The sequence below is a fragment of the Ambystoma mexicanum genome, chromosome 13 (assembly GCF_040938575.1).
Source record: "Ambystoma mexicanum isolate Mex_15411 chromosome 13, UKY_AmexF1_1, whole genome shotgun sequence".
NCBI classification, from domain to species: domain Eukaryota; kingdom Metazoa; phylum Chordata; class Amphibia; order Caudata; family Ambystomatidae; genus Ambystoma; species Ambystoma mexicanum.
Genome location: NC_090938.1, coordinates 261,003,573 through 261,017,120, shown reverse-complemented (window position 1 = coordinate 261,017,120; position 13,548 = coordinate 261,003,573).

The following is a 13,548-nucleotide window of genomic DNA, read 5'->3' as shown; positions in this document are numbered from 1 at the left end:
CTACATGGATAAGGAGCTGAATTGATCCAAACAAACATCACCCATTCCAGCCGTGGAGAGACTTAAGATCCAGCACCGACCTCCAAATAGAAACAAGCCACTATGGAAAAGAAACTTTGGAGGAACTGTATTTTCCTATCTGATACCCAAACTCGATCCCTAAGGAAATAAGAATGACGGAAGACCACCTCACTTTCAGGAAACGTCCAAAAACCTGGCTTGTCAACTTGCCGCGATAACCACTGACCAACCATTTAACAACCACCCCATGAACGGACTGTACAACCCAGAAAATCCCTGCTTCTACAAAACATAAACCAGAAACAAGGAAAGCAAGGAATACATTCAGAATGGAAAACAATAACATAACCACAACTAACCAGAGATCACTCATAACCCACACACAACTTCTGCTCTGCCACACAACCCACACTCCTCACCTGCAACACACATCCAGAAGGAACCCACCAATACATGCAAACTGCACACGGAAACCTCACATCACTCTAACCAAACTACAAACCCAATCACCTCAGACAACAAACTTGTTAAACACTAAATGTTGCCCTTCTGGACACAACAAGCCATGTTCACAAAACAAAGCACTTCCAGAAAGCTCACTTACACAGATGCCAGTTGGTCCTGGTTCTGCACCATTTAACAGATGAGTACACCATCTATCATACCCGTATCTCCCTCACTAACCAACCCTATCCACATTTCCTTACAGAGCAACGTCAGTGCCTGGGGACCATAAAAATAGCAGTGGTGAACAGTATAAATCAACTTTACTTAGCTAACTACCTTAAATGCCCCTTCTACCTTTAAGGTAATCAATGAAGGGTGCATCCCTCAGAGCCGTTAGCACCTGGACACTCTTGTGTGGATTCAGAAATCATATCTAAAATAAAAGGGAGAAACAGTACGGCCTGCTCAAACACAACAATTAATCATTTGCCTCACAAGGTCTCTACACACATATAGATAAATCCTTTCAGGTAGGGGGCTGTTAGGGTAGAATTTCATTTTTGCGGGTTCTGCGGTCCCATTTTATGGGGCCCCTAAATGTTTTGCTATCCTGCTTTTTCTACTGGAGCTTCTCTGCCACTACCACCTTTTTGGATTTGCTTTCCAATGTTAGTCCATATGGCTCTTAGATCAGGGGTGCTTTTGAAGTCACCATATTGGGCGAATATCGATTTGCATCATCCTATCCTTGTTTTATGGAGTAAGCTAATTTAGTTTTGCTGCAATTGGTTTTAGCGCATAAACAGCCCAATTCAGCAGTATGGTAGACATTGGGCTACTAATGTACTTTTTATGACCTACTTCTAGACATTTCGTTTCTGGTTATCCATGTGTCTGTCATGACCATGAGGCTGGTCTTAAATTGTCTTACCTTGAGCCCATCTCTGCATCCTAAGTTTTTCTAATTGTGTTGGTTTCCTTTTCCAGACAGCCCAGGTATGCTTCCAGTGTGGGTGGCACGGGGTGGGGGATGGGGGCTCTGAGTGTTTTCCACCTTATTTGGCCTGCCTGATTTGCTAGTCGCAAACATGTTTGTGTGCTTTCCCGGTGTATGATTTCAGGGCTGCCTTAGGCTGACACATGAGTAAAAGTTCATTTCTAGGCAGTATCCTATGCATTCTGATCTCAATTGATTCTTACCTGAATTGCTGTAGAATGTGCCAAAAAGATGGGCTACTGATTTCCTAGGATCAGGTTTGATCATACTGGCCGGGCCCTGGTTCCTTTGCTTTAGACCAAGTTTCTGTGTTGTCTGCTGGATGTCCTATGTGGGGTGTTACTCATCCTTCTCCCAGTCCTTCTTGCTGGCTGGACTGGCTGACGCATGCAGGACTGTTCCTCGATTAATGCAGTGTTTCTTGCCCCCAAAATCCGAAATCCACTTGGACCAAATGTCTCAAATGGTAAAACCTCCAACTCCCTGTAGTTGGGGAGGCACTACTGCAGCTCCATCTTGGATTATCCATGCTGCAACCATTCTTTTTAGGCTGCCTTCTATGTTTTAACTCCAGAGGTACTGGATCTCCTAGATCAGGTACCCTGCTTAGCTTTCCTAATTGGCACCTAAGACTTCAGTTGATGGGTTTTATACCTGGGTAAAATTAATATTTTCCTCTCCTTTATCTGGTTCATCGTGGGGGACGGACTCAAGGCGATGAGTAAAGGATCCTATTCTCATCCCAGTGGAAGAAGCCCTGTACTTACTATGTTATTCTGCTTCTTCCAAACTGAATCATTTGCAACTGGCACCATGAGTACATGTCCTCAGGTCCCAGGGACCTGAAATATTCTTCATAAACCAATTCAGGGGTCCAATGGGTACCGGAGTAGTGGGACTTTGGAGTACCTGTCTATAGCAGTTTATCCTTGGCTTACATTGGCCTAAATCCAGCTCTGCTTCTTTCCTTTTCTGATCTGCTGGGTCTCTAGCCTCAGACTAGAGCTGTTCAAGAATGTGTCCTCTGGCATTCTCTCTGGTTGGTTCTTTGTCCAATCCTTTGTGGTGGAGCCAGTGCTTACCAGATTCCAACTTCTAACCGCAGCTCTGCACAATTGTAGTAAAAACTCTTGGTTTACTGCACAATTTCGTGAATTAAATCACTGCACGGCATTCCTGCCACAACAAAGTATTTAGAGACGGTGTCTAACTGTGCTTAAATTGCATCTATCAATTTCTAGTAGCGTAATGGGAAGTGCCAAAAGTGTAGTTATTGCAGGAAAGTGTATTAAGAGCAAAAGGAAACTTCTACTCAGGAGAGTCCTGTCTTCTGTCCGTATGTGCTTGTGCATGATCAGAACTGCCTGCTCTTCAAAAACCCTCCTGAGGTGCGAAGCACTGCAAAGTGCCCCACGTGCACTCATTGCAGTTTGTGCATAGTGTGAGAAATTGCCATCTGGCAAGGGTGCCAAAGCTCTGGATTTCTTTATTTGTATTATTAATAAAATGATGAGGGTAATTCCATCTCTGAAAGCGTATCCTGCCAATCAGATTACCCGCTCATAAATTGCATGCCAAAAGCATAGTAACCTGATCAGTAACCTGATCTGTACTGTCTGCTCTACCAGTGGCACACAGCTTGTCTTTAGCGCAAGTCTCAGTGGGTGGGGTGGGTGATTCGAGCTCTAAGAGGATCTTGAAAAGCTATTTAGAGCCCGATTTGGCATTGGAGATTCTATTATTAAAGATTTTGCTTTTCGTTTGGTGGATGGCTAATTTGTATGTCTTGGCTGACTTTAAGAAGGCATCTCTGGTAATGTCTGTGGGATGGTTTTTCGAGGTCAATTCCCCAGTCCTTTTATTGGCACGTACTGTTTTTAGGTTGGAAGAGAACCAATTTTTGAGATGAGCTTGAGGCTTGGCTTTCCTTAATTTCAATCGGACAATAGTGTCAATGACTTGGAGGAGCGTGAGGTTGTAGAGCTCCACAAAAGTAGATTGGACTGTATCCGTTTTTGAGTAGTTGAAGAGAGGTTTTAATAAAGGTAGTAGGTTTTCCGTTGTGATGCTTTTGTTGTTTCATGTTAAGGCCAGTGGAGCCATGTTGCTAGGAGTTGGAGGGAGTGAGCAAGGCTGCATGGAGAATGTTATTAAATGGTGGTCAGTCCATGCACATGGTGCATTGGCAAGGATGTTGGTTTCACAGTTAAGGTCAGCTATCCAGTCGAGGATTCTGACTTTGTCATGGGTGGGTTTGTTAATGCGGTGGGTGAAACCTAATTCCGTTATTGCATCAGCTAGTGATATGGCTGGGCTGCCTTTCGGGTCATGGAAGCCCAGGTTGAGATCGCCAAGGAGCAGAATTTGTGAACTCGGTTTGGTGTCTGTGATGAGGAGTTGTTGCAGATCATCCTTGAATGTAGCAATAGGGCCAGGTGGTCTGTAGATAAGACGGATCTTAAGGATGCGTGAGGCTGAGAAGTGGAGTTTTACAAAGAGGGGGCCTGCAGGGGGAACGGATGGTGGGGGAGGGCTCTGATACCAAAGTCGGTTTTGCTGATTATGGCACTGCCGCCCCCTTGAGAGGATTCTCTATCATACCTCGTGATAGTGTATTTGTCGGGGATGGCTAGTGCCAAGGAAAGGCCTAACGCAGCATGCAGCCAGGTTTCCGTAATTGCAAGGAAGTCAAATTGGTTGACAGTGATAAGGTCTGCCACTTCTAAAGCATGAGCTGTTAGAGATCTGGCGTTGATGAGGGCACCTTTGACAGGTATGTAAGGTTTAGTAAGGTTACTGCTGGCAGTGGTACCTTTCATAGTGCAAGGAGAGTCTCTACTGGTGTCATTCTTATAGGCCTTCCTGGTATTGTTAGTAGTGTTGGGTTTTACAGGCTTGATTGGAGGTATGAGCTTGGGAGAATATGCATCTAAGTCTCAGATTTCTGTTTGCTGACTTGTCTGGTTTCAGTGTTGTATTGGTTATGATTATAGACTTGATTAGGGGTTTAGTAGTAGAGAGGTATTGTGTTTTCAGTCTTGATCCAAGCCTAGTATTTCTGCTGGCTGCAGTGCAGGGTTGATTAGGCTTTGGCCTGGACGCATACCATAGTTTCCATAAGGCAGGTGAAATAGTTTCATTGTGGTTTAAGAGTATGGGTACCAGATGAGGTTGGCATGTTAATGGAGGCAGATACTGGGCCTCATTACGACCCAGGCGGTAAGTTACCGCCTGGGCCGTGACTTTACCACCATGGCGTAAACTATGTTTACGCCATGGTGGTTGGCGGACTTACCGCCCCATTCCGACCTTGGCGGGGCGGTAAGTCCCCAATCCCCATTTACCCTTCCCCATTCCCATTTTTGCCCCATAGGGCATTATGGGAGTGGGGAAGGCGTTAATTACGCCACCGTAAATTACGGTGGCGTAATTAACTCCATGGTCCCTTAGCGCCATGGATTTTAACACCTGCTAAAAGCAGGTGTTAAATCCGCCATGGCGCTAAGGGACCTCGTACTCAAGCGGTAAGGGTCGGCGCTGTTTACGGTGCCGTAAACCCCTTACCGCCTGAGTTGTAATACTGTGTAGGTGATATGGAGTCATGGTGTGGGAGGGTAGTTGACATAGAAAGTGACACGTAGTTCTTGGTAGAAGGGATATGGTGTAATGTTATGGTGCTGTTGATACATTCCATATTGCACAGGTTTAAAGCTAACACCTGTGGGAGCAGGATGGTTATTGTGCTTGAGATGAGATAAGATAATAGCGAGCAAATCTGCAAGGGAGGGTTAGCAGTGTGCAAAGGCATGTCTAGTTATTTGGTGGGAGGTTACTGGCGACATAGTGGCTGATCTACTGGACACAAGGTGCTGGCAGGTGCTATGATTGAGGCATAGGCTAATACAGATGGGCACAGCAGCACGAGCAACACAGTGTGCCACAAAAAGGCGCAGGACAAGCAGTTTGCACAAATAAAATGACTGGGTAAACGTCACGCAGTTGGGCACAGTTACTGTGGCTAGCAGTTATATGTCACTCAGGCACAATTAGTATAACTAGGTATGGGCAAGTTGATTATATATGGGGCAGAGTAACACAAGCACCGCAGAACACCACAGTAGAGCACAGGTTAAGCACTTAGCACATATAAAATGGCAGAGTATACGTCACGCAATTAGACACAAATAGTGTAGCTAAGTGTAGGCAGGATACAATTATCTACGGGCACAGTGACACGAGCACCACAGTGCAACATAATAAGGCGCAGGCAGGCAGTTTTTCATAAAGTAACAAGGCATGATGCGGTATAAGCGAAGTTCCGATGTCTAAGAGCGCAGGATATCAACACAGCGAATAGGTCACATGATGCACCCAATCAGGTGAGAGGTATCTAATCAGATGTGTAGCGGAGCATAAGAGCATAAATATAGTAGAAATGCTTAGAAGATCAAATGCTCAAGTACAACATTTTGATAATGAATATCATATTGTGTAGAATGGGTCGTAAGGCTGTTTCTGACAGTCGAGATACAGTAGTGAGTGATTACAGTGATGCCGTTAGTGGCGGTATACAGGAATGGGGGTGGTCAAGTAGATCATGGCGTAAGAGCACTTAGGCATAGGACTGCAGGCCTAAGACTGCTATGTGAGGCATGTTTAGTCTGTGGACAGTCAGAAGGAACACCTGGTAGGTCGGCAACCTGATGGGTAGGCAATGAGCTGCTCAGTAAACTGTGGCAGGACTAGGGGATAATAGAGGTTTGTAGTGGTAAACTACGATGACAGATAAGGACGCTGTGCTGTAGGTAGGGTGTAGGTGGAGAGGCGCGCTACTCACAGGGGCAGCTGGTATACAGATAATGATCTATATAATGTACTGTATGGAGGCGGGTGATTGGTGGAAGAGCACGATGGCAGATCTATAAATACATAACAATCTTACCAATAGATTTGTCAGGTGCACTCAGTTATGTTTATGCTTTGGTCAGCCAGTGTTCAGGTCGGGAAAGGTGTAGACTCCAGGGCAGCCCTCCGGTCCTCTCGGCTCCAAAAGGCTCTGGACAGGGCCTTATGCTGGGGGCCTTAGGGCATTGGGGCCGGCTTCCACTTGCCGATGGGGCCTATTAGCTTATAAGCCAGATGACGCCTCAGGTTGCTTAGCAACAGAGTAAACAAAAACAGATTGGTGTGAAGTCAGACATTTTGCAGTCAGCTGCAGAATGCAGAGCCTGGTGCTCCGCATGGCAATGTCAGCCGCAGCTCGAATTGAATACATTCTTCGTGGTATGGCCATATGACACTGCAGTAGTTCTGCCAGTGCATAGATTCTTTGGTACATACTCTATCTGTAACCTATGCAAACATCTTCATGTCATATACATTCTACTCTCCTACCCTAATGAAGGCTGTCTGCAGTCACCAGATAAGCCAGCAGCCCGAGGCCCTGTTTGCGGACTACCGCGGTATCCTCGGACTGCCGCAGACACCACACGGTCTTCTTCCGCCTAAACAAATACATCATATCAACCATCTTTCACTCCCCACCCTTCCCATGTCCTCTTCCCAACACCAAATGCCCCAAAACATGTTTTTCAGCACTGTCCCTCCTCGCTGAGCTGTCGGGGAATACAACATGGCGGGCAATTTGAAAAATATGATGCACGTCACGTTTCCCTCCAGCCAATCAGTGGGAGCGTTATGGGTCTGCGGACATCACGCGGCCCACCGGGCCAATAAGAGTCATCTCTGCGGAGCGAACAGGGAAATGAGTCCGCAGAGCGGACCCAGATACTACTAATTTTTTAAGACCTACAGTTTGCCTGATTTTTTAAAAAAAAACTACTGGGTGGATTTCCAGCAAATTTACAAAACCACGCTTTTGGGACTAAGCCGCCACTCCTGCTGCAAATTTGGTGAATATCAATCCAGCGGTTTGGACTGTCGGTGTGAGAAAAACATTTTTCCATAATGTCTATAGCAAACATATTTTATGGGACCCCCTTACAACTTTGCCCCCCCTTCACTAAACCTCACCAAACTTGTCAAGAAAGTTCAGAATGGGCCATATACTTCTTCTGCAAAGTCCAGAAGGGGGCCAAGTTATGAGCCACCCAAAAAGTGTTCTTCCTATGGGTTCAGCAACTGAACCATAACTGCACGGCCGCTACCACAGGCCGTGTAATATGTAAGACTGGTACACTGAGCTGGATAACAGAAGGAATAAAAAATACATAGTGCATAATAAATAAACAAAATAAACATAAATAAATAAATAACAATAAAATACCTTACCCACATTAGAGTCTAGCGTATACGGTTACAGAAATAAGGCCAGTCGATCATATAGAAACATTGTGCTCCATTAATTGTATTTGTTTATTTGTAAAGCGCTTTTACACAAGTGAAGTGCTTCAAAGGACTTAGAGTGGTTCAATCACTGGCCTGAGGGCGGGGATGTTCCACCAGGATCAAATCCTTGTTTCATCAATTGTGGGGGCATCAGTTGACCGCTAAACCTAAGGTCCATAAAGGTTACACAGTGACATGAGCCTGAATGCCCATGTGCTTGAAAGGATGCTTACATCACACTCTCCACCTCCTAAGACCACATCTGTGTGTGCTTTGGACAGGGCACACAGGTGAATGTGCTTCAGCCCCATTGAATGAAAATGAGACACCTAGAGCCAAAACGATGAACAAGGTCTCGTAAAGCTATGGCCGGCATGCGTCCAAGATAAATTGGGCTTCTTAATGGTGGAACAATCTCTTGGTGAGATGGCCATTTCAACCAATTAAAAAAGAGAGATGTACACACCTCACGCTCAACTAAAGTACTTAAATCCAATCCTTTAATTCAAACACGTGTCCTTCATTATAGTAAAACATGATTAACTTCAATCATTTCAGCTCTTTCTGCACGCTGTTCAAACCTGCCTCTTCCATCGGTTACAAGCAAGCATCAATAGTTTTGGGACATATGTAGCAAAATGTGGAGCTATAATGAGCAGTTGAAAATAAAACACAAAAGATAGCTATCTAACAAACAATAACGTTAACAAACTGATATTCATTTAAAATAATGCCAATATTGTAACCTGTGTTCTGTGAATAGAATACCGGCATAGAACATTTTGGGAACATTGTTTCCGTTTGAATTTTTATTTGAAGAAACCTTGGTTCTGAGGATTCCCACTGTCAACGATGAAAACAAGTAAAATAAATAATGCCATGAGGCAAGTGTAATTTGCACTTCATGATTAACTATATAGCAATCCAAACTTCTGCTAAAAGAAGAGCTATGGTGCCCTTACTATATATTGGAATGACGTTTTCCATTGTGGGTGGGAGGTGCCAGATATTGTGTGGATTTCGATCTACACCACAGACACCGCTGTTTATGCCTGGAGTTTAAATAACGGTGCTGTCAGGTGGGGGCCTGAATCAAAGCCGTTTGGACAAGTACCTTTTCATATTAGTTTAACAGATGGCCAGAGTGCAAAAGTGCACAAAGGTTACCCCTTATTTGCAAAGGGGTGAAACTTTCCTGCACTCCTATAGGGTCGATGCCCTTCTTGTGTCCTTTCCTGGTCAAATAATGATGACCACTTTCAATATTCAAATGTTATTGCTTAAAACACAGTTCGCGGTATTTCAATGGTAACCATTTCTACAGGATGTGTTCATTTAAAGAAAGTACTTTACTATCTCTATAAGAATGAGTCTCAGAAGTCATAAATATATGTTTCCAGGAGAATCAGATAATGTACCAATTTTAATCAAGTTAATCACATTAGGCATTCATAGCATGTACTTGTTAACTTCGTAAACAGTCTTAGCTTCAAACTGTACAAAAAATTCAACATTCAAAGTAAGGACAAGAATTCAGTTTTAAACATAAAAAATCTCAGGTTGTCTCTAGTAGTTCACAGTCTATCCATTCCCCATTGACTTCATGGGGTTCTAAGTAGGCTTGTGCTTAGTTCGTAAAGTATAAGAGATAGTCATTTTAGGTTTGTTTTTCAAGGTCCGGAGGATACTTGGAACAATGTTTTTTGAAATTAGTGCCCACGCGTTTCGAACTTAATGAAGTTCCTCTTCAGGGCCATCAAGTTGTCTGTTCCACAAAGGGTAATATTCATTCTGTGGGTAAGACAGAAATGGGCTTAGTTGTAGTGGTTCAACAATATCTCGTCTGTTGCAGTTAAAGTAGTATAATTTATTTGCTAATCGTCAGTTAGGTGACTTTTCGAATTTCATCCATTCCATGTAAAGCGTAAATTTCATTTGTTGGAGTCAATAAGTTAGGAGAGTAGTACTCACCATAAGGGCGAGTGTATTCTCTCTGAGGTAAGTATGGTGTTGGAGAATATCTGGTCAATCGCCCACAGGAAATGTTACCAGAATCTGTACAAATGAAACTTATTTCAGTACATTGTGCTTCGGGCTTAGATTTTACATAATGCCTTATGTGTGTGCTCGTATGGCAATCCGCATCGAGCCATGTTTCCGAGTGTGTTTTACGGCGGGATTCAGACACTTCTACATGTTCACGGTTATATCGAACTCGTGACTTCCCATTAGCGCTCGTCACATCTGAAAGTATCTCTGTGTTAATAAGTAAGCTGAGGGAGTATCTATAGGTGCGGGAAAGGTTAAAGTGGTATATTATCGTAATTTAATTTACCTTTCACGTTGCGTTCTGCTCTTCTCACTGTGGGTCTGTAGCGGCCGCCATCGAGATTGTATTCTCGTAACTATGGTGACCGTGCACATGCGTATATCCTAGTATAGCGCCCACCATCTTGGTGTTGGCTCATAGAATGAGTCCATTTAGTCATGGATACCGTTTATTTTGATTCTCTGCAGTGTTGTGTGTATTACAGCCTGCACTTAACTGAGTTTGTCTAATGATTACTGGCGGTCGCTTTAGGATCTCAGATTGAGATATCGATCGAGCTGTCTTTCTAGGTGAGTGCAGCCATGGTAAACAAAGTGATTGTACGACCCTAAGTGCCGTGGAGTCGGAACACTGGGACTGAACCCCTTGTTCCTCCGGAGCACCTGGGTCATAACCTGTCAATTATTTAATTTGCATCTTTCAAACATTGCTCATTAACAATTCGAATTTGGCGCTGTGGATAGAGATACTCAATAACCATATTCTATTATTCGATCGTGGGAACCATATCAGTGGATTGGCACTATTGTACAGTAATCATATCTTATATTCAAAAAGATATCTGTCGGGTGACAGTGTATTGCATAAAGCATATCAGAGTGCAAAAGTGGCCAGCTTGATGGATGTCGAAGTGGGGGGGATTAGGCATTTATAATCGAAATCTGCTTGAAAAAACAATTGAATTAGATTCTGAAGAGGATGTATTGAGGGTTCATTCAAATGTGTTGATGGAGAACTGAACGAGTCAGTGGCCAGTCAAGAAAATGCCTTTGGCTGAAGAATGCTGATAGGAAGGATGATCTCAAGTGAGGGCACCTTTATTGCTGCGAGTCTCTGGTGGGTATTAAGCTTCAAGAAGTGATGATGATGTGCTAGGATTGACCAACATGCTTATTGCAAACTGATGATCTACTCCTCCCAATTAATTAGAGAGGTTTGATTTGTTTTCCCATATCTGAAGATAAATCTTTAGTGTTAATGATGTCCCTAGTGAAATTGGGAATTTGACATATTGCATCCGTAATGCAATGCATTAGGAATGAAAAGTGTACTTAAGAATCCATCTGTGGCAGAGGTGTGTGGCACTAACTTGGAGTCCTTCAGAGATCTAACCCTGGAAATGCTGATGTACACATTATACACAGAGAATCAGCTTTCCAGGAGATCTAGTGGGAGACTACCTGGAAGTCTATGAACCCTAGAGGATGGGGTTGAGCTCCAGAAGCAGTAACTGGTCGTGGGCCTAGTCGCCAATTGGTCTGTATTGAAGTTGCTTTAAATGGACTAGATTCATTCTTCTGTTACTCTTCCCCTTTTGCATTTCTGAACACTCTCACTTTATTTTATGTTCCCTCGTTCTTGCAGCACACTCCCTGCTCTATATGCCACTGCTTGCAAACTGACAAGATGGTTCATCTCTTGATCATGTAACTCCTTGCAAGACATTGTTAATGTAAAAAGAAACACATTAACATCGTACCAGATGTTGTTCCTGTCGATAAGCAGTGCATAACTCTGAAATTGCTGTTTACCAACAACTTTACATGGATTTGCAGAAGGAGATGCTTGCTGTGTGACATAAAGAAAAGAACTGACAACACTAGAACAAAATCTATTTCAGATACATTACGACAAATATATTTTTTACTTTTGCAGGTCATTTCAAGGAACGATCAGCACTGTAAGTAGCCTAACATTATTTATAACTTTAACCGAACAGAGATGAACATGCTTAAATGCAGATCATATAGATGGGGTTACATATTTACCAAGCTTTAACTGTTCCAATAAAAGAGACTCCCATGTTAGAGGCTGATATGAGGCTAGAACAGTTTAAGAGTTTTTAAAGAATTAGTATAAAAAATATCAATGAAAGATATTGGGGATAACATTCCAATCCCCAAGTGGTAAATTGGTTGTTAAAACCATGCGGAAGCGAGGTATTAACAAAACCCTTTCCATGAAGAGTATTAAAGTGACACATAAAATCGAGGTTGCCCGGATTTAACGTGTTACATTTGCACCCTTCACTGAAAAGTTGTAAAATTAGGAACTGAAGTGGCCATAACTGATCATATTCGCAGTCTTCATTCAACTGGGACCGCAGGGAATATGTGTCCAATATTGTACACTTTATTGGGCTCCTATTGGGGGAACTTTGCAAGACATACTTTGCATACAAAAATTTCAATTGGTGTACCTGTCCTTGCGGCACCAGCAGGCCTGTCACGAGGGGGGAGGGCAGAGGGGGCAAACTTCCCCAGGCCTCGCACTTGGAAGGGGTCTTGTAGTACACCTGAGTGGAAGGCAGCACAGTCCACCCGTGTTCTTTATTGATACTGAGGATGGTGCTGCCTGCCTCTCAGCAGGGTCCAATCGATTGCAATAATGTTGTTTGTTTGTTTGGATGCAGAGCTGTTTGGCACCGCAATAAACAGAGAAATAATGAGAGATGGCAGAGCTCAGAAGTGAGCTCTGCTGGCTCTCATTTTTGTGCAGATAACGTAGAGACGCTAAATGACAGCAGAGAAGACCTCTCCTGTAAGTCAGTATGTTAACATTGCAGAGACCAGCAACACGAACAAGCTGACTGGTATGAGAGGCCTCTTCAAAATGCAGCGACCCTGTGGGGTCACTAAATGTAGGGGTGGGGACTGGTTGGATGCTTTACCCTTGATACACAGAACCATGCATCAAGGGTGAAGCAAAATTAAGGGTAGATCCAGGGACAGTGTCAGGGCCTTTCAGCATTTTCAACTAAAAGGTGCCTCGACCCTTGGGGGCCCCAAGCAATTGCCCCATGTTGCCAGTCAGCAGTGTTGTAACACAGCAATATGTTCCATTCTATATTACTTTCATTTTGGGGCTTCAAATGAACGCTCTGAAGTGCTTGGTTTACAGCTGTGTTTGCTGAAGCCCTTCCACCTGTCACTTCCCTGGGGTATACAGAGGTGTTATCACCTTGTTGTATTTTAACACTGTTTCCTACACATCATCCACTTGCTGACAAATAAATATTTAAAGCTTTTCATTGGGCATTTAGTGTTGTGATACTCGTCTGTTAATGACCGGCTGTATTTCTTTGTCTCCATTATAATGTATGAAGCCCATGGGTGCCTCAGACTGTTTCCCCGCTCTAAACAATGGGGGGCCTCCAACCATCATGTTCGAATGGGTCCCCAATCGTCTTCAGTCCTGTATGGGTAAATAAAGCATAAGTGTTATCATGCAGCCAGACTGGCCAACATTGAAAATTGGCCTGTCTAGCCAGTAGTATCACATATCGTGCACAGCCAGTCTGGATATACTTTATGTGGCATGGCATGTATTACCGGCTGTGAGTCCTTACATGCATGTACATGTATGGGAACAGCCAGCATGAACATTTTTTTAAGCTGGCATATTT